The following is a 22,154-nucleotide window of genomic DNA, read 5'->3' as shown; positions in this document are numbered from 1 at the left end:
TCAGAGCTTAAGAAAGTCCTGATCCAAGGTTGTATCTGTTACTTTTAGGGTGTTGTTAAGAGGGTGTACAGTTATCGCTGATGTTCTTCATTTTGTGAAGCATCCATCTTTTGCACAATCACCTCCAGAAAATCAAGAGCAGTCCTCAGAACTTTTGCAGCTTGTTTCTCCAAAATGACTTACTTGTATCTGTACTCTAGTACCAAGTGAATAATCAATTAGTTTCGATTAACTGTAGCTGTAAGTGAAAATTAATGCAAAGTACTATTTCTATTTATCATATGCAAAGGTTTTGTTTGACGTGTTCTTGAAGAACCTGCTCCACATCCTGATCATCCTCTGAAGAAGCATGAGTGATGTGAAGAAGTTTTATTCGTATTAAATGATGTTCCTTTCTGTATCATATAAATGTAATGTTTTTTGAATCATAGTCAAGGTTTTTCTGTGCAGCTGGGAAAGGTGTACAAACTAATGAACCAAGATGTGTCTACTGCAGCAAGTTTCCAGGGTTGCTGAACTTCCCCAGACAGTTATTTGGGAACTCGCTGTTTGACCTTCCCTCTATGGAGATAGAGTGTTTAGTTTTCACATCCCATAGACATTACAGTGAATGAGCATACAAGGTTCCGTATGTTTTCCTTTGTCTCCTTTGTTTGGTCTTAGAAGATTGAGTCTCCGCCTCGGTAGTAAAGAGAGATGAATAAAGTAACTATGCAACTCTGGGTTCCTCAGAGCGGATCCTAATTTGTGCCTAATGCAGTGTATGTTTGCTCTCCGTCTGCAGATGTATTAAAGATTGTTTTGCTCCCTGACTTTTGTCTGGATCTCAGTCTCAGTCAGACATTTTGAGACCATGTCTGAGGTCTCCTTCCTCATGTCTCTCGTCCACTTGATTATTGACCTCAACAAATCATTCTCATCGTGCGGCATGTGTGTTGAGGCAGGTCGTCTGGCTTTGAAGGGGAATCCACATGGAATACTCCTCCTTACTACAGCTGTAGTGAGGAGCATATTGTCTTTAGTTTGGCATGCTTGTCTGTTTACTTGTCTCTTTTGGTTATGTTTTTCCTTTGGATCTTTAGCCCTTAGTTCAGTTTTTCTCAGTTCTGGTGCTCAGGGGCCACCGTCCCGCATGCTGCAGGTGGTTCCCTTCCGTCACAAGCTTGACTTAAATATATGGGGGATTCTTGGTGACATGCAAAGGAGATCATCTAATCATTTTGTCAACACCATCAGCAACATGACAGGATAGTGAGATATTCCTATGAATGATTATTTTACTCCATTCACCATCTAATAATGTCACAACATAAACTGGACTGTTTTCTTCTCTGCTTTCTTTCACAATATGTTTTGTGGTTTCCCAGGAAGCACATGTTTGTCTAGATGAGTTTTGGACAGTCTCCAGGTTGAAGTTCTGCACTCCAGGATTTTTGGTTCTAATATTTTTGTACTCTTACTTGTTTTTCTCATGTCTGCTTGTGGAATATTGTATAATCTTCGTCAGACTGCGACTGCTTTTGCTCTCTTGGACGATAGGCCAATAGGAAATAGTAAAAGACGATAGGAAAGTGTCTGCTCTGCTCCAAATAAAAGACATAAAAGTGAAAAGCCAGTCAATTAATGAACTGTCGGGTTCTACAGCCAAAATCTATACAGACAATATGCAGCAGAAGAAAGATGTCTGGAGAGATATTTCTAATGTACTTTGGAGGCCAGGAGATTGTTACAAATATAGCATCATTTAAAGATTTGAACTACATGCAAAGGTATTTTTCTTGCATTTTAATTCTTCATACATAGAATAGTAATAAAGTATTAAGAAAAAGCCAAAAACAAACACTAAATATGTGTTACATTTGGTTTGTGTTGAGAACTTTTTGATAACATTACAGGCTCACAGAGTTATGAAAGAAGGAGAATTCCTGCGATGTTGAGCTGTGTTTTTTTACTTCTCAACCAACAAAGATATTTCATACCTACATGTCAGACCAACAACAACTTAGTTAGGTCCAGGAAGTCTTAAGGTGTGTGTGATCATAATCGGATAATTGCATGGGTGTGTCAGTGTGTTAGGGCACTGTGCTGCTGCTCCTCTCTGGCAGCTGATTGGTTGCTGGAAAGATTGTCTCCAGCAATCGCTTTAATCCTCTTAGATAAAACAGAGCCTTCATCCAATCCCTTTCACCAATCCTTTTCCCTCCTCCTTCTTTTCTCTCTCTCTCTCCCTTTGTCTGGATTGTGCAGCGAATTTGGCAACCATGGAGAGGAGCTGAAACCATTGGAGGAAAAAGAAAATAAACAAACAAAAAAAAAAAAACAGAAGAAGCCAAAGACAGATAAAACTGATGTTTCTCCGCAGTGTGTGCTACATCCTGGCATTTCCTTTTCCATTCAGTTCATTGCAGATGGCTCTGAGATCTGCAAGAACTGCTTCTTTCCCTGACAAGGAGCAGAGCTAACAGAAGATGCCACTTAAAGAACACGTTTACCAAGATAGTACGGAAGCCATAAAAGGTCAAAAGTCAATCTGCAGAAACCTTGGCACCCTCTATTTGCAAGCATGAGGAAAACATTTTCTTCAAACTCCTGATTATTCCTTTGAACTTTATTTTGAATCTTAATTCAATGAGACATATGAACTGGGAATAACTTTGGGAGCACAGAATGGAAATAGGAACATTGGGAATAAGGAGCCTACTGAGGATTCTGGGATGTTTCTGCTTGTGGATTCTGGCTGATGCTCAAATGAAGATCCCACCAGAGACGTAAGTTCCCCCTTGTATTGTTTCTCATGGATGTTAATTCTCTCGTCTCAGTCACACAAAATGGAGCACCATAAAGTACAGCGTTTTTCATCAAATGAATTAACTTCTCTTGAACAAGTTTAAAAGTTTCTTAGCAAACAAGTTTCTTTTGTCTAGAGTAATATTGCTGACTCTAAATTTGTGGAAGGAGGTCCAGATTAAGGTGATGGTACAGAGGCATTTCAACCTCAAAGAGTCATCATTAAATTTGAAACAATGTGAAATGACTGATTTCTGTCCATTAAACAAATGATTTGCAGTTGTGCAGTAGTAGAAGTATTTGATAACTTTGACTAAAAAAGGCCAATAGTTTCCCAAGTACCAAATAAGTTGAGAAAACTACTCATAAGTCTATTCAATAACTTTTGTATCTTGCAATAGATGTCAGTTCATTTTTCAAACTAGTTTAAAAAGTTTTCTATTAAAGGAAATCCAGGAGGCTGCATTGAGTGTTGAGCACATAGCAACAGCAGACAATTGCTTGCATTGTGTTGTTGACTTTGCAACAATCCTTCATACTGAGCATGTACCGTAAGTATCGACAGCAGGAAGAAACCTCCAACAGGACCGGAACCGAGCCCAGTACAAGCGACCAGCTGCCATGACTGGCTGGAGGTTTGAGAAGACAGAGCAGGATGCACAAGAAGAAACAGAAGATCTGATGTGCGAGTACTTTTATGATAAGGAAAAGTATAAAGTTAATAGAAGGAGAGGGAAAATATAAAGTTGTTGGCAGCATTATATCGGTTGATGACCGCTTCCAGGAAGGTATCACAGCCAAAGAGAACACCAGCCCAGATGTAGACTCGACGAGAGAAAAGAAACTCAGAGAAAACATACAGACAGCTGTTGACTAACAGCAAATAATCCAAATACCAAGGAAGAAAGAAAGTATTAGAGTAACAAAGTGGTCAGTTTGTCTTCCATCAGCAGAAACCCATAACAGCATAACTACAGAAAAGGCTTTCTATTTAGTTTCAAAGTCATAGCGCAAAAGCCAATGTAAAAGGAAACTCCATGAAGTTGTTATTGGCTCCTGATAAAGCAGAATCACAAATAAGAGGGTCATAAATTACAGTGATGTAGTAGACATGGTCCAGATTCTGTTGCATAGCAATGCTATCCTTCTGTCTGCATGTCTACCTTCTGTCCAGGGTGCAGCAGTGGGCATCGGTGTTCTTTTCAGCTCCGAGACTTTTCAACCAAATTCTCTGGCTCTCTGCTACTTCAGAAGGTAAAATAGAATAGAATAGAATTCAACTTGATTGTCATTGCACTGTCACATGTACAAGCAACAAAATGTAGTTTGCATCTATCCAGAAGTGCTATATTGGATATAAATATTTATAAACAGTTGTACAGGATTTAAACAGAGAATAATGACGTGCTATAAATCTCACAGATGGATATGATTTGATGTTTCACTAAATTTGCTTCATTAGCTCACCCTTAGACAAACATAAAATCCCTTTTTGAATGATCCAATACAGGAGTTGAGAATCATCCATCCATTTTCTACACACCTTTGGGGGTGCATATCTCCAGCGAGCATTTTGGGCGAGAAGCGGGGTGCACCCTGGACAGGTTGCCAGTCTGTCACAGGGCAGAGTTAAGAATTATCTTGAGGGAATCAGCTGAACACCCAACAAGTGTAAATGAAACCCAGTGGCAGAAAAATAACAAAATGCATTATTAAATACATTTAAAAAGGTGGAAAAAAGTGGTTTAAATGACAGTAAGGTGTCACATTTTAGAAGGCCAGGTGTTACTAGATTTTTACACTCACAAACACACATGTAGATTGTGATGGAGGACCTGGTCTATTTTTAGACAAAACCTGTTTATCTTTCAAGTTTAAAATAGTCACCTCCAATCAGTTAGAATAGAATAGAACAATTGTTGCTCCATGGCTAAATTTGAGTGTGACAGCAAGAAGTTGAGGTAAGTGGAGACTAGTAATATAAGTAATGAAGGTAATGTCATGCTGTGTTTGTTAATCCAAAGCAATATGTCACTTTAAGCTTGTTAACAAGTTTAGGCAACTAGTTCTGTTGTTGCTCAGTGGTGGGTAGTTCTGGTTACATTTACTTGACGAACGTTTTGGAGCTATAGTGTACTTATAAGTGGTTTTACTGCACTGTACTTTTTAATTTTACTTGACTAATATTCTGTGCTTACTTGAGTAAATTGATTTTGCATTTGAAGAAGAAGACTTGTGCAACATATGAACTGATGTTTATGTGAATAAAAGCATGAATGTTCAGCATTTTCTTGTCACTGTTTACGCTGTTTTTTTTTTATTAGTAAACATGGATATTTATTTGGAATGTTACATAAACTTCAGTTTATCCATCCATCCATTTTCTGATCACCCTTCTCCCTAATGGGGTCGGGAGTTGCTGGTTCCTCTCCAGCTGTGTTCCAGGCGAGAGGCGGGGTCACCTGGACAGGTCACCAGGATGCAGGACAACACAGAGAGACAAACAAGACAAACAACCATGCACACACACACACACACACACACACCTAGGGAGAATTTAGAGAGACCAATTAACCTGACAGTCATGTTTTTGGACTGTGGGAGGAAGCCGGAGAACCCGGAGAGAACCCAGCATGCACAGGGAGAACATGCAAACTCCGTGCAGAAAGACCCCGGGCCGGGAATCGAACCCAGGACCTTCTTACTGCAAGGCAACAGCACTACCCACTGCACCACTGTGCAGCCTAACTTCAGTTTATGTATTTGATGAATTAAATGTTTACTTAATGTAAACAATGCAGTCTGTAGCGCTCTTCTAACTGTTCAGTGTGGACAAGATAAAAAAAATATGAATTAAAAGCAAGAGTTCCAAGATATCGTTCACAAAGTGGTGCAAAGCATTTATCATTTTAACTCTATATATCCTTACATAACTGATTTTCTGCTAGAAGTTAATTAGATTCAGTTATTTTAATGTGAGAAGGCAGTGAGACTGGACAAATCATTTATTTTCAATTACTTAAATCTGTGCAGCGTAGATGTGGTGTAGTGTAAAACCCACAAAATCAAATCACTGGTTTGGGTTTTAGAAGCTACAGAATTGAGAAAGACACAAAAATCACAAGCCTAAAATTTCAACAACAAAAAAAAATGAAGGCAGGAGTTTGCACTTCTAATTTATTTACCTTCTATGTGCTTCAAAGGCTAATTTGTGTGGACTTAGTCTAGAGTGAATGAAGAAACTGCATTTTTTTCTCAACATCTTAATCACCTTGAAGTTCTTTCATCAAACTATTTGTACTATTTTAATCGCTGAGCATATCTTCCTTATAGTTTGAACCAGAGTTCTTTGGGATTACTTGTTGGGTCTTCTACAAATAGTCCAGGTAGCAAGATTATGGTACAGGTGGATAATTTGACACCAAACATAACTTAACGTATTTTGAACTTATCTTCTGTTGTTTCTGCTCAAACTGAAACCAGATCTTTTCTTTTCAGAAACTTAAGGATGTAGAATCCATTATCAAGATTACGGAGCTGAATGGAGATGACTTACTGAGGGACTACTCTGAGGAAATCGAACGAATGTTGGGAAGTAAGATGAAGTCTGTAAAGGTAAAATGAAAACTGCTCCTTGGTTATAATAGAGTCTTTAAGCACAGTGTTTGAAAGACCTAGTTGTTCTTGTTAATGGCAGAACAAGTTAAATTTAGCTGAATGTTTGATCAAAGTCTCAAGTTTACTATCAAAACCCAGTTGCTGGGTTTCTGTAAGGCTGTTTCAAAGTTCTATATTTGCATTATGAGTATCAATTCTCAATGTAGGTTTTCATTCTTATGTTGGGTATTTTAAATTCAGAGGCATATGGGAAGCCTGCCAATTAAAATCACATACCATAAATCAAATAAATCAATTCTGAACTGTACATGTAGCAAATGCAGTAAATTAAAATTTGGTTTCATATGAGTTTACTTTATTGCCTGTGTCTGTCCAGCTCATTTTTGGAACAGGGGCAGCAGAGTTCCATTCTCTGTGGGAAGGCCAGTGCTGCATTAATCTATCAATTACAAATTAATTGGAGTTTCTGCATTTAATTAACAGAAGAAGTCAAACTCTTCAAAGGTTCATGCAGTCGCTGGGTTTCAGATGACGTAGCACTGAGGTCACTCAATGCAGATGGAAGGCAGGAAGTAAATGCAGCCCATTTATTTCTGTTGATTCAGCATCAAAATGTCTAAAGTCTGTATCCTGTATAGTTGTTCCAATCATTCTAATAGCGAGAAAGATAAACTTTATTTTTGTGTTTTGAAGGTAGTTGGTCACAAGAGAATTAATTTAAAAAGAAAAACTTCCCAAAGTAAGAGGAGAAAAGTGGATCAACAAACAAACAGAAGTCATTTTGGTCTGACAGACCAAGATAAACACAAGAGTTAATGCATCTATTTGCAGACGGGCTTTATGTTACAACTATATGTGGGTTGTGGTCTTTGTTATGAGCAGATTGTATCAGGCCACTTAAAAGGTTTAGAAAAGGTTAAGGGTCTCAGTCATCATGCTGTTTCACAATAACTTCAGCTGTATGAATAAATCAAAGTAACTGTTGGGAGTTAGAAACTGAAGGTGGTTTGTATCTGGGAAACAGTTCCAGACCACTGGAGAGTTAAAGTGAAACAGGGTTCTCCAGGTGAGACCAGCACAAACTACATAGAAACCAGCAGTGGTGCAAAACCAAATCTTTTGTTCTAGTCTCTGTCCACAAAAGTTCTAGAGCAGTGGTTCTTAACCTTTTCTGAGGTACCAAATCCACCAGTTTCAAGTCATGAACTCACAACAAATTACGCTATTAGTTTCTTCTGGCCCCAAAACAATATTTTGGCCTCATAAAAGAATTTCAGCCCACAAAAAAAAACTAAATAAATAAATAAATAAAAATAATAATAATAATAATAATTATATATATATATGTAAAAAATAATTATATATTCATTTTTTATTTTTTTAGCTATTTTACGAATTAAAAGTACATTTGGATTTTTTAAAAGAATTTAATATTTTTTAACAACAAAATTTTTTTCAATTTGAAATTGTATTTGTTTTTTGTTGTTTTGAATCCACAAAATACTTTTTTACTTTTCCCATCTCCATCAAGAAGTGTTCCCTTAGTTTTGCTGGTGCGAGACTAGAGTTGCTCAACTTGGCATTGCATATCATGCAGATGGGACGCCGACTCCCATCCTGTTCTGTTATATACAGAATGGGATCTATGTTGCATGTGAATCCACGTTGTACATATTCGTGCGATCACTTTCCTTTTTTGCTCGACATGTTAGTATGATAAAAGATCGAGAAAGAAACCACACGACATCCAACTACGACAGCCGTTGAATACTGAGTGGACTAAATTCCCCGCAGTTCTGATTGGCCAAGGAATGTCACGTGATCCTCTGCAGCAAGTGACGGCCAAGCGGGGCGTGTCATCACGACTTTACACAATGTGTCATTACCTCCACGGCAGAGGCTCCGCCGAACCCCTGAGACCGACTCATAGAACTCCTAGGGCTCCATGGAACCCAGGTTAAGAACCACTGGTCTAGACATTGTTCATCCAATGTCTAGTTTTAATTTAATATTATTTTGTCTGGTCTATTTCTTGCTAGAGGTTAGCAGAGTCTGCAGAAGATGCTGACCTGTACCATGAATACAACAGTTCACTGCAGGTCAGTATATCCTCCTTTTCGTTATCACACACATCTGTCTGTCTAAAAACCTTGTTTTTCAGGCAAGTTAGTTGCTGCTCTCCACACCATCTATTCTTTCATCCATTTTCACCTCGCTGGTCGAAGGGGGCAGCAGCTTCAGGAAGGATGCCCAGACTTCCTTCTCCCCAGCCACTTCTTCCAGCTCCTCCAGGGGAATCCTAAGGCATTCCCAAGCCAGCTGAGAAACATAGTCCCGCCAGCGTGTCCTAGGTCTTCCCGGCGCCCTCCTCCCAGTGGAACGTGCCCCAAAACACCTCACCAGGGAGGCGTCCTGACCAGATGCCCGAGCCTCAACTGGCTTCTCTGAACATGAAAGAGCAGCAGCTCTACTCTGAGATGTCAGAGCTTCTCACCCTATCTCTAAGGGAGTGCTGAGACTCTCTACACTGACAACCCATTTTGGCCGCTAGTATCCACCACCATTTGATTGGCCAAGGAATGTCACGTGATCCTCTGCAGCAAGTGACGGCCAAGCGGGGTGTGTCATCATGACTGTATAGTTGTTCCAACCATTCTAATAGCAGCTTCACTTGTGTGAAGACCTCTGCCGAACCCCTGAGATCGACTCATAGAACTCCTAGGGCTTGATATGGTGATGACCCAAAGCTCATCACCATAGATGAGGGTAGAAACGTAGCTCAACCAGTAAATCAAGAGCTTCGCTTTTTGACTCGGCTCTCTCTTCACCATGACAGACCAGAGTCTGTTCCACTGCAGACACTGTACCAATATGCCTGTCGAACGCCTTCTCCAAGCCCACAAAGCACATATAGATCGGTTGGGCAAACACCCATGCACCCTCCAGGACCCTGCTCTACAGCCTCCAGGGTGTAGAGCAGGTCCAGTGTTCCGCAACCAGGACGAAAACTACACTGCTCTTCCTGAATCTGAGGTTCGACTATCCGACGGACCCTTCTCTCCAGGACCCCTGAATAGGTCTTGCCAGGGAGGCTTAAGCATGCAACCCCCCTGTAATTGGAACATACCATCCTGTTCCCCTTTTTGAACCGGAGGACCACCACCCCACTCTGCCAATCCAGGGCAACTGTCAGGCAATACTGCAGAGTTGCATCAGCCAACACAACCCTACAACATCCAGAGCCTTAAGGAACTCAGGACAAGTCACATCCACCCCTGTGGAGCTTTTTAACCACCTCGGCAATCTCGCCCCCAGAGATTGGACAGCCCGACCCAGAATCCCCAGGCCCCGATTCCTCAATGGAAGGCATGTTTGTGGGATTGAGGAGGCCTTTAAAGTATTCTTCCCACTGGCCCACAATATCCCAAGTTGAGGTCAGAGCACACCTACCCCACCATAAACAGGGTTGATGCTGTACTGCTTCTCTCTCCTGAGACACCGAATGGTAGACCAGAATCGCCTTGGAGCCATGCGAAAATCTTTCTCCATGGCCTCTCCGACTCCCATGCCTGAGTTTTGCCTCAGCAACCACCCACGCCGCTTTGACCGCCGGTACCCATCAGCTGCTTCTGCAGTCCTACAGGCCAAAAAGAGCCAATAGGACTCCTTCTTCAGCCTGACAGTATCCCTCGCCTGAAGTGTTCACCAACAGGTTCAAGAGTTGCCATCACAACAGGCACCAACAACATTGTGGCCACAGCTCCGATAAGGTGCCTTGAAAATGGAGGCTTGGAATACAACCCACTCAGACTCAATGTCCCCCTCCTGGCCTGGAACATGTTCAAAGTTCTGCTGGAGATGGGAGTTAAAGCTCTATCTCACAGGAGACTCTGCCAGATGTTCCCAGCAGACCTTCACAACATCTTGGGGCCTGCCAGGTCTGACCAGCATCCTCCCCCACTACTGGAGCCAACTCAGCACAAAGTAGTGGTCAGTGGACAGTTCCGCACCTCACTTCTCCTGGATAAAATTCCAGCCTGAGGCACTCGCCATGGTGCTCCACCTCCAGGCCTGGCTCCAGAGTGGGTCCCTGGTGACCGGCCAAGGGAATTCTAGATCTATTGTTATTGTTCATCATCAGGGGTAATCGGGCTGCGCTTGGTCTGGTTCCTCACCTAGGACCTGTCTGCCTTGGGTGACCCTACCAGGAGCATGAAGTCCCAGTCAGCATAGCTTTTAGGATCATGGGACAATTAAACCCCTCGACCATGATAAGGTGGCAGGAGAGGAGAGGCTGTACTTGACAGAATCAACTTGGAAAATTTTTGATGTAAACAAAAACCTATTTACTACTCAACCCACAAAAGCATTTTCCTTTAAAATGTGGTGCCATTTAAATGGTAAAAGTGACCCGTGTGTGGGTGTGTGGATGAAAAGGGCATGTGTGAGTGTGTGTCTATCGAATTTGTTACTCAGAGGTATAATTAGCCTGCACTGTTAGATAATGAATAACACTGACTGTGAGTGAACTGGAGGTAACAACACGTTGGTTCAGAGCTGGGGCTGCGACACACAAGAGCTTTACAACTTCAGCTCACACCGGAAATTAGATTACATCAGCTGTAGCTCACTGCGAGGAAAATAGGTCAAAACCAATGCAAGAAGTCCAAACAAAAATCCTACGTGAATCCACTAACATAACCAATTTCTGCTGGTTGCAACAAAAATAGCAACAAATAGAATCTATAGAATCTTTTTCTGTATAGAAGAACTAGAGTCTCAATGCCCTTTGTGTTTTTGAGCTGGTATTCATCTTATCTAAAGTTTCCCATCTGACTTTTGTAATGTAATGTTATTCTAATTAGGCCCAACCTGAAGAAGTAATCGGCCCATAAACCTATAAGCTGGTTGTGCTACCTTTGCCTTTAACACATATCATGCAGTGATTGACATCAGGTTTTTCTATCTTTTTTTGGAGTAGCATAGGGCTTCTCTTCTAAATAAAATTGTTTTATATCTGGCATAGCAGAAGGTTTTAAAGAATGTTTGTAGAGTTGAAAGTCGTGTCACAGAATTAAGTTCAGAGGTTCACTAAACATCTCCAAAACCAAAATGTATTTTTTCCCCGTCAGTTCTTATGAAGACGTCCCAGTACATAGCACCATAGCTATCCTAGACCCATCTATGTTGCATGCCTTTGTGTTTTGTGTTTATGATGTAAAGCACTTTGAAATGCCTTATAGCTGAAATGTGCTATACAAATAAAATTTGATTGATTGATCAAACTAGCAACCCCTTGTTTGAGAGCATAATGCTATCTTTGTCTGTTTGATGACAAGTAATATTAAAGTGTGATAAAAAAGCAAAAAAACTCTGTAGGAGGAAAATGGCACTCTATCTACAACAGTGTCTTTGGTGATATGGCTATTCTTTTGTCATTTAACCAAAAGATGAACTACATCTTATTCTTCTGGGAAACCCTTCACATTTTTTTTTAATTTGTAGTAGTGATTGGTAAAGAAGAGTTGAATTTTCTTTTGCTGTGTCTCTCAGTTTGATTATTACAACTCCATGCTGATCAACACAATGGATGAAGACGGGAACTATGTGGACTTGGGTGGAGAGTTTCCGCTTGAAGAAAACGAACATTTTAACAACTTGCCTGTGAATACTCAACTGAGCAACATCCAGGTTCCCACCAATGTCTACAATAAAGGTCGTTAGGAGGATCACATCACACAACTGCTTGTGGAAGGAAAATTGTCCAAATCTTTCTCACAATTTTGTCATTTTCCCAAGCAGATCCCAAACTGCTTAATGCCATCTACAACTCAGAGGCTTTGAATGATGTCTACATTAACAACTTTCTGAGAGATCCCACACTTACTTGGCAGTACTTTGGCAGTTCCTATGGCTTCTTTAGAATCTACCCTGGTAAGTTTATCTTAACCTTTATGTTCCTGGTTCTAAGTATAATGAACTGCAAATTTATTTCAATAAGTTTCTTTTATGTTTGTTTGAGCCTGTTTCAGATGTGGGATTATCACATCAGGTTCAAAGAAGCTCTTTCTGAAACATATGTTTGTTTAAAGGTTTTCCAAATGTATCTTTTTAGCACTTTTTAAAACATCAGCATTTGACCACAGTGCTCCGCAACCACCATGACAACCGTAAAACAGTACATAGAATGAAACTAGAATAATGTGGGGAAAAAAACACAGAAGACTTCTAGGAACTATTAAGTATCTCATACTGAGAACATGTAGAGGAATGTTTAATTACTTGTATGTTTTAATTTTGATCTTGGGATATGAAGGAGAAGCAGGTGGTTTACCAAAGTCTTCCCTAAGGAAGATCCCAAAACATTGAGGGAGCTTTTCTAGATGACAATGTCCACAAAAGCATTGCTAGCGGTAATTTCATATGGGCAGGAAATAAACTAAATTTTGAAGGATGCCACATATGAGATGAATGAATGCTACAAGCAAACACCACAACAATCATGATTAACTTAAAAATGTCAGTAAAGCTCCTGTATCTGCAACAGAGAAGTACTAAATCTCCCTGGTGACATGTTAATGTTACTAGTGTAAGTACTAGTTTCATGGTCACAGCCAGCCCAGTCATATTTGAGTTCTCCAATTTCCAGATGCCAACTTTCAAATGCTTAACTTTTCATTCTAACTATACAATTCTCTGTTTTTATCATTCAAACCTCCACTCCGTTCTGGAACGAATTAACGCAGAAAATGTTCATGTGCTACTAAATTTGTGATGCTACAAAAGAAACTAGTGTGCCCCTCTCTATAATTCTTGAGTTTTAAACTTTAGTTGTAACGGCATTGGAGTGAACCTGGCAAATAGAGCAGAAAAATTAGGAAAATGTTTACCAAAATTTCTAGAATCACAGAAACTGTACAGGCCAGCAGCTGAATGCATCAACATATTTGCTCTTCTAAAACTATACTCTATTTGCACCCTTATATGCACCAGATGCATGTTTGTTTTGAAAAGTGGTTATGTCACAGAATAATTCATTGTTTCCCTCAGTAGTAATGTTTGTATTATTGAAAGGAAAATGGAAGTGCACATTAAAACAATTAGCAGCTAGCACTTATTTATACCGTTATGTTGTTTCCCATTTTACAAAAAAAAAGACACATTTAAGTAATTTATTTTCTTTAGAAAATATATTAATTAAGACAGAACTGTGCCTTACTGTTTTTGCCCTAATTAAGGAAGTTAAAATATTTTCACCCCATATTTTAACCTCATGTTGCAGAGGATTTCAGTGATATGAGTCTCAAGTGATTATTTTAGTATTGGTATCAAATTACTACTTTTTTATTGTCCCAACCTTCATCACTGTAAACTACCTTTGCCAGGTATTAAATGGACTCCTGATAACAACGGTGTGGTAGCCTTCGACAGCAGAAACAGAAACTGGTGAGTTCTATGAAGTTCTCAGAGCACACGGACGTCAATATTAGATGTGTATTTTCACATTTTTTGGATTTCTTATTATCTTTCGTGCCCTGGTGTCTCTGGAGGGCACCAGGGCACGAGAATGAATTTTGGCTTTTGAATGGTTCTTAGGCAATAGATTCTCTGGTTTAACAAGCAGGAATAACTGCTCTGTAGAGTTCTGGTCAGACCGAGACCTGGTTCCCCTGAATGTGAGAAGTCTGAACGGCGACCTGGACCTGTGATCCTCTCTAAAAGACGTTAAGCCGTTTCCTCAGCCAGGTCACCGCAGCCCTCATGGCACCATATGTGACTGTTCATGCGCTCCAAATAAGACCAGAGAACTGTATGTCCCTGAACATTTCGCTACAAAGCGACTTTTCACCTGAGACCCAGGACACTGCTAGATCTATGAAAATGTGTCATGAAAAAAAATGTGACAATACTTTTTTATTTAAATAATCAATTCTAGTTGATCTAAAAGTGTCTTTTGCTCCAATGTTTCACAGGTATATCCAGGCAGCTACATCTCCCAAGGATATTATCATCATGGTGGATATCAGCGGCAGCATGAAGGGACTAAAGATGACCATAGCCAAACACACCATTAACACTATCCTGGACACACTGGGAGAGAATGATTTTGTCAACGTCATTGCAGTGAGATGCACTTTTAACAAGTCTGCTTATTCACAAATACAAAGCTACTTTGCAAGTGATTGCTTAAATGTTCTTACTCAGTTGCACTCGTTTTCTTTATTTATGTCACACCCTGTTAGTTTAGGGTGTAACATAACTGTTAAATCTCCACAGTTCATAAATGGGGACTTGTCTGGGATCTTTTAGTTGAACATGATGAAGTTTAATTTTGAAAATTTTGTGGCAGACCCTACTATTGAACAAGTGATTGACTGTAGAAGGGGTGATCTGTTTGACATTACTCATTATGAAATACCTCTGTTGAAATCATTACTGAAGAAAGACCTTAAGTCTGTTATTTAAAATGGACAGCATGACAAAGGTTTGCCATTTCTAATGCAAAAAGCTAGAAATTTTAATCTTTTCTAGCGCCGACATCAAATTAAATTTGTGTCTCTAATCTAGATAGTATTAGTTAGAAGGGGTGGGAAAATTTGATCCTTCAATTTTGTGCTGATACACCATGATGTTGGACTTTGGAAAATCGGCCGACAATCCTTAAATGGTGCCGAGTGAACCAGACGCACAAGCTCTACTCCTCTCGGCTCTACTCTTCTCTGCCTCTCTCTGACTCGGTCACCATGGTAACATTATATATATATCCCTTCAAAATAAGATACAGATGCGCCACAACGAACATTTTACTTTGGTGAAAATTTTAACTCACGATAACGACTAATGGGAGCCCTGAGCTTGTTTCTCCCATCTGGGAGTGATGAGAGACAAAGACACCCGAAGTGTTGCTGATGCTCAGGGAGCTTCTTGGTCTCTACGTGGAGAAGCAGTTTGAAGCTTCATTGCTTCATTAACATCCATCCGGTCACCATATCATGCAGAGTGAGCTTGGAATGTGGGAATACCTACCGGGATGAATCCATTCTCCTGTCTTTTCTCTGGGCCAAAGAAACTTTCCAAAGAATCTGATCTGATTTCTGACTCATTTTGCTGCTTGTGGCTCAATGTTGGCGGCAAGACATAACCGAGAGAATCCAGTTAAAGGATTTTCAAAATAAAAGATCCTCCAGACTCACATAATACATATCATGGAAATATATTTCATTATTTCTTGCGCGGCCCGGTACCATTTGGTCCATGAACCGGTACCGGGCCGTGGCATGGGGTTTGGGGTCCATTGCTATAGAGCATTAAAATGAAATTTCCAGACAATCAACCCTTCCTTTATACTTCTGATATCATATGTGTGACGGTAGCGGCATGATTCAAAATAACTGTAATCAAGATAAAATTGTAATAATTCTTCTTAAAAAGTTACCTTTAAGGCACACAGGCCGCTACAGATGAGGCTTGAGACAATCTCACCAAATTCAATAATTTTATTACACCATTTAATTCTAATCAATAAAATATAGTATGTTAAAAACACTTGCATTTAAATAATAGTGATGGCTCAAGTCAAAGATGGCAGTGCAGTTCAGGGTCGTGACCTAAATAAAAAAGAAACAGAAAACAAAGCAGCAAAACTAAAGAAAATTGTGCAACAAATCAAAAAACAACCACCACCCGGAAAGTCCACCACCAACACAACTGGCCTTTCCTGTCAAGATAAAACAGATATTCAAATTACATGCCTCGTTTCATATTTATCGTTCAGTCCACAACCAATCAAGCAGTAATCGTTCAATTAAGGATCGGTCCTGCCGCAGCAGACACCACACAGAGTGGCACCAGCAGAATCCGTCCAAACTGGTCACCAGTCCGAACCAGCCACACTGGACAAGGGGCAGGAATCAGGTTCACGCTGACCAGGAATCAGGTTCACGCTGACCAGGAATCAGGTTCACGCTGACCAGGAATCAGGTTCACGCTGACCAGGAATCAGGTTCAAGCTGACCAGGAATCAGGTTCAAGCTGACCAGGACGGCAGGCAGAAAGCCAGCAACCAGAGCGACAGGTGGGCTGCCGACGACGGATAACCACAGTAACAGCGGACCACCAGCCAGGAACCACAGGGCAACAGGGCAACAGGGCAACAGCGCCCAAGGACAAACAGCAGCGTCTAGCAAACGTAAATGTCAAACATCGAATCTAAAAGCATGCAGATAAAAAGCTTTTCACTTACCAAGTGCTCTATGTGTTGTGCCTCTGGCTGGGAGGAGGATCAGGCAGTTTGCATGGGCCGCTTGGATCTACAGTTAAAGCTGAGCTAAGGCTAGGCTAGGCTAAGGCTAGGCTAACAAACAGTAAGTATGTGAGAAGCATCTTACCAGAAGAAGCATTGATCAGCGTGCATCAGTCAAGCGCACATCAGTGCGCGGCTGACGTTGCACAGCAACAGAGGTCTAAACCGGAAACACATGTTGGCAGGTGAGGGAGGGCCCTTTATATACAAAGAGCGCCACAACCAATTAAATGCCAGCACTTGTGTGGTGCGTTCAAAGCCCCCAGGGCATACTGCCACATGTGCATATTATATGCTGGTGGACTAAGAAAGTTGGTGGTGGACAGAAATGGACCAGAAAGTAGACTGGTCAAAGGATGGAGAGACCATAATGTGTACAGACCACCCAGAAATAAGAAACAGTTAATTCATTAGGAATATTTTTGACATGATTGCAACAGACGTATCTGGGATATTGATATGCAGGAGAGCCTAGAATATTCACGTAAATCCTTTTCTGGACTCATCCAGCAAAATTACAAAGGCTCAGACAAAAGCAATATGGGCTACATTAAAAGAATGCTTAAAGTTGGTAGATGTATGGAGGAACTTACACCCTCAAGATAAAAACAATACTCCTTTTTCTCTCATTCTTGTCAGATGCATTCAAGATTAGATTCATTTTTATTGAACCTCCAGCACAGGCCATCAGAGACACAAGAATATTATGGGTGTAACCATTAAAGGCACAGTGCATAAGATACGCCTCTAACGCTAACTTACTCAGAAGTCAGCCGACCTAATCTTCTTCCCTTACTCAAGACAAGGCACTTATTCAGGGTATAAATCAAATCTACAGAAAACACAAGTTCTCATTTAACTATCAACCATCATCATGAATTCAGAAAACATCCAGGTTTAACCAGCACAATAAATCTCTAAAATATCTGGGAGTTAAAATTCCTGCAGTTAGCCAACCTTTTTGAATGCAATTACATTCCACTGACAACAAAGATTAAGTTGGAGCGACAGCATTGGTCTTTGTTACCTATGAACTTACACAATCGAATAGATATAATAAAGATGAACCCTTTACCAAGGATTCTTTATCTTTTTCAGGCTCTGCCCATAAAGGTACCTGACAAACAATGACAACAATGGGACAGAATAATCTCAAACTTTATCTGAACTATACAAAAACCGAGAGTAAAATTCAATATTACAACTATCAAGAGAAAGTGGTGGATGGGTTTTACCACATCTAGAGGATTATTATAGAGCAGCACAGATGAAAGTATTAGTTGGTTGGTGTGACCCAACATGTGAAGCTAAATGGAAAGAGACAGACCTGTCCTACAGTGACATACCTCTACAATTCTGGCTCTGAGATCATTTCTTTATTAAAAAACATGTAGATTCTGACCTAATTCCATTATGGCTGAAAGTACCGTTGGACATATGGCATAAAATATTAAGGCAAGTAAAGATTGAAAGAAGTGCTCAAATTTTAAGATGGCCTGCTTATGACAGAGATTTTCTCTTTGCAAGAATGGATAAGAGATTTACACAGTGGTCACAAAAAGGCTTAACAAGTTACTGGGAAATTACAAGCAAAAGTGAATTAAAAAGTTTTAACTTGAAGTTAAGTTTAACAAACTTCAAGATAACTATAACCTGGAAAAATTAGACTTTTTTAAAATTATCTTCATCTAAGACATCAGTACAATAAAAGTGTAAAACTTTTGGAGGAGGGCGAGACGGGTATACTTAAATCCTATTAAATTCAAGCAACGGAAAACCACTCAAAGAAATAAAATCCAGACTATACACATGTCTACAAACGGAGAGGAAATGTAATACAACATATCTTAAGGTTAAATGGGAAAAAGAAGCCAAAATATTGATAACTGATAATGTTTAGTTAAATATATGCAATTCTGTAATTCACACATCCAGTTCCGTCCTGTGGAAGGAATTTTTCTGGAAATGTATGATGCGTTTTTTTTTTTTTGTTACCTAACATTAAAAACAAACATTGTAAGGATGCTGAAAAGGCAAAATGCTGGAGGAACTGAGGGAATGTGTCTGCAGGACATTTTTATGTTTTTTGGGAATGTATTAAGATCGCACCCTATTGGTTGGAAGTCATAAAATAAATCAATACTAAAATGGATTTAAATTTATTCTGTGTTTTTCCTGTGGTTTTCCTTGGTAATTTACCCCAAGAACTGAAGATGTCTGATAGATATCTTCTGTTAATACTATTATCAGCTGCAAAGAAAGCTATAACTCGCAGGTGGCTTGTTGTGGAACCACCATCATGTTCGGGATGGAAAGACATAATTGAGGAAATTCATGCAATGCAGAGACTGACCTTTTCATTAAGTCTTGCCACTTTAAATATAACAGGTACTGGAAGAAATACAGCAGTCACCGGAGCCTGACACCAACTGTATGATTTCATTTTAATTTAATTTAAAATGAAATCATACAAGGACAGTGCACATTAATGAACAATCAATACTTCTGTACAGACTGTAAATGAGCCAGATTACAGCATAATTGCTAATTTCCATCTGTAGTCCTAGACAAGGAGACCCAAACAACATAAAGACATTATAAACATACAATCAAGAATTAACAAACATTTAACAAACATTCACTAAAAACACAGTAAAAAGTTAGTTAAAATGAAGACATGTCTGGGAAGTTTTAATAAACATTTTCAGGTGTTTTTTAAAAATGCTATAGGTGGAAGACTCTCTGTTCCAGAAGTGACTCCCTCTGACTGACAGAACCATTTGGCCAAATGTTGTTTTTCTGTGAGGGATCTCCAGGTCTCCTCTGGAAGACGCCCTGGTGTGTGATTGATGTAACTGCCTTTTCTTTTCTTTTTTGTTTTCGTTGAGTATCACTCAACTACTTCTTGTCAAACTAGTTGCTCTGTAATTTTTGTTAGAGGGGGGTCTAACTGTTCAACATATGTATGTGTACTTGGAAAACTACTAAAATGATTTTAAAAAATAAAGTATATATAAAAAAGAAAGTAGTCTCTGAATGTAAGAGACTATTTTCTTACCTTCAGAAAGTAGTCTCACACATGCTTTCTGAATGTACTTTTTCTTGTGTCTGTCTCTCTGTAGTACTGACTATGTTCGATACGTGGAGCCATGTTTCAGAGGAACATTGGTGCAGGCTGACTTGGACAACAGGGAGGTAAGATCATTATCTTCTTTAGAGAGTTTAAAGAGCTGAGCATGGATGTCAGCTGACATTTAACAAACACACACAAGTGTGCGCACACACAACTTCTAAGATCAGTTTCATGGACTGTTTCTAATGCCAGGTCAAGCTCTAGGCTCTAGGTTAGAGTGTTATCTGACCTCCAGGGGATGGGGCATTCCCAGTGGTAATAGGTGGAAGGTAGGGTACACCTAGATAGCTCATCAGTCCATCTAATGGCAACTCAGAGACACACGGGACAAACATCCAGGCTTACAGAAACCATCAGTCATTTGGACACTTTGAGAGACAAATTGAGCTGATATGTCTATATATAGATTATAGGAGGAAACTGGAATAGCTGAAGAGAATCCACTCACTCCCTTTTCTGGAAGCCTGTTACTATGGTTAGTAGCCTCTTAGCCTCGTTCCCACAGAGCATTATGGTTCAGGTTAGTGCTATATGCTATTTTGTCTATTTCTATTGTAAAAGTGGTTCATATACAATTGACCCATACTCATATGATGTCACATTGGATGGTTTTTTTTAACCCGGTTTGATACCAACTGGTGGCGGAATTGATTTTGTGATTATAAAATAGCATCAGAATAGCAGTGACCCATGGAGCTGTTCAGTGCAATCAGAGTAATACTGTAATATTATAAAGATTATCATACAAAATGTCTTCATCTCTAAATGTCAGACTGAATGAAACAGAAGAGCACAAGTTAGAACAGTAGTGACAAATGTGTTTTACCATCACAACTGAAACTCAGTTTCTGCCATGTGGCCAGAATTCTGTAAGTATTGCATATGGTGTCATTTCTCTTTCAGCACTTTAAGCTGCTGGTGGAGGAGCTGCATGTTAAAGGAGAAGCAAAAATAAAGAATGCTATGAAGGAGTCCTTTAAGATCCTAAATGAGGTTTGTTTATTTTTGGAACAATGGGTTGGAAGTCAGTTTAGCTGTTTTTCAATAATCATTCAGAAAGGAATGCCTTGAATATGGGGAGGAGTTTTACTGATCATCTTTTTTTGCTATCTGTATGTTTGCCCACAGGCGAGGATGAATGGTCAGGGCAGCATGTGTAACCAGGCCATCATGCTAATCACAGATGGAGCCATGGAGGACTTTGAGTCTGTGTTTGAAGAATTTAACTGGCCAGAGCGCAGGGTAAGAAATAAGAAGGAATTCAATAATGTTCTTACCAATATGATTTTAGCATCAAGGTTTCCTTCTTTCCCTAGTGACTGATGTTCATGAGCCTGGTACAAACCAGCCTCTTGTTCTCCTCTTCACTGGACCTTAGGCTTTGGAGAAACTATTGAGGCCTGAATTCTGTTAAAGTTTTAAACGATTGAATCTGATTTTACCCAATCGCTAATGTTTGGCTATGACCTATGTATTGCGGCAACTCAAATCATGATGGAAGCTACACTATGAAACTTGATGAAAATTGAAATGATGTAAACAACCCCCCCCCAAGCTGAGCAACATCTTTGCATTGTCATCTAAAATTTCTTCAAGATTCTTGTTGCGCTGACTTTAATTGCCCATTATTTGGAACACAGATTGCATGACTTCATTCTTTTCCTCTGCTGCCTCTGCCAAACTAGGCTGACGACATTTTTAAAACAGAATTGTCTGCACATCTTCCCAGTTTTGAGGTCAGGACCATTCCATAAACTTGATGGTCAGGATTGGGGTTAGGGCTTTATCTATTCCAAGATCTGTTTTGGTATGTACTGCACATGGAATCAGTGTCACCACTGTCCAAGTTCATCCAGTAACCCACACTGAAACCTCCAGTAAAAGGGTCATGCATGGCAGGCTCTATATTTGCCCTTGTCTCCACTCTTGCTGAAAGTTGGTAATAGGGCAATGACCGTGACCCCCTAACCCTAACCCCCTCTGGATGCATGGCGTTTTCTTAATGCTGTGCCTAAAGCGCTGTTTCAGTATGATGTCTGAAATAACTAATGTTTTACCTTTTCAGAACATCAATGAATGGATTTTCAGATTTCTTTTTTAGACGTTAGATGATGTATTTTCTTTTCTACTTTACAATTATTCACAACTTCTGTTGATCTTTCACATAAATGCATCTAACTTCATGTTGATAATGTGCAAAATAGGAAAATGTTTATCATGTTTATGAAGTTCTACGTTTGTGACAATAAAAGGTACACTCATGGTTTCCAACTCATCCAGCAGAGCAAAAACATTGTTGGCATTTAGAAAAGC

At 39.8% G+C, this 22,154-nt stretch overlaps 1 pseudogene; it reads left to right on the top strand.

Annotated features, from left to right (window-relative positions):
• The first annotated feature begins 2,212 nt into the window (after positions 1–2,212).
• LOC129357066 (voltage-dependent calcium channel subunit alpha-2/delta-4-like) overlaps positions 2,213–22,154 on the top strand; it is a 61,090-nt pseudogene continuing 41,148 nt past the window's right edge.

Source organism: Poeciliopsis prolifica, unplaced genomic scaffold (assembly GCF_027474105.1).
Source record: "Poeciliopsis prolifica strain line A6 unplaced genomic scaffold, Auburn_PproV2 SCAFFOLD227, whole genome shotgun sequence".
NCBI lineage: Eukaryota > Metazoa > Chordata > Actinopteri > Cyprinodontiformes > Poeciliidae > Poeciliopsis > Poeciliopsis prolifica.
This window is presented reverse-complemented; position numbering and strand designations above follow the sequence as displayed.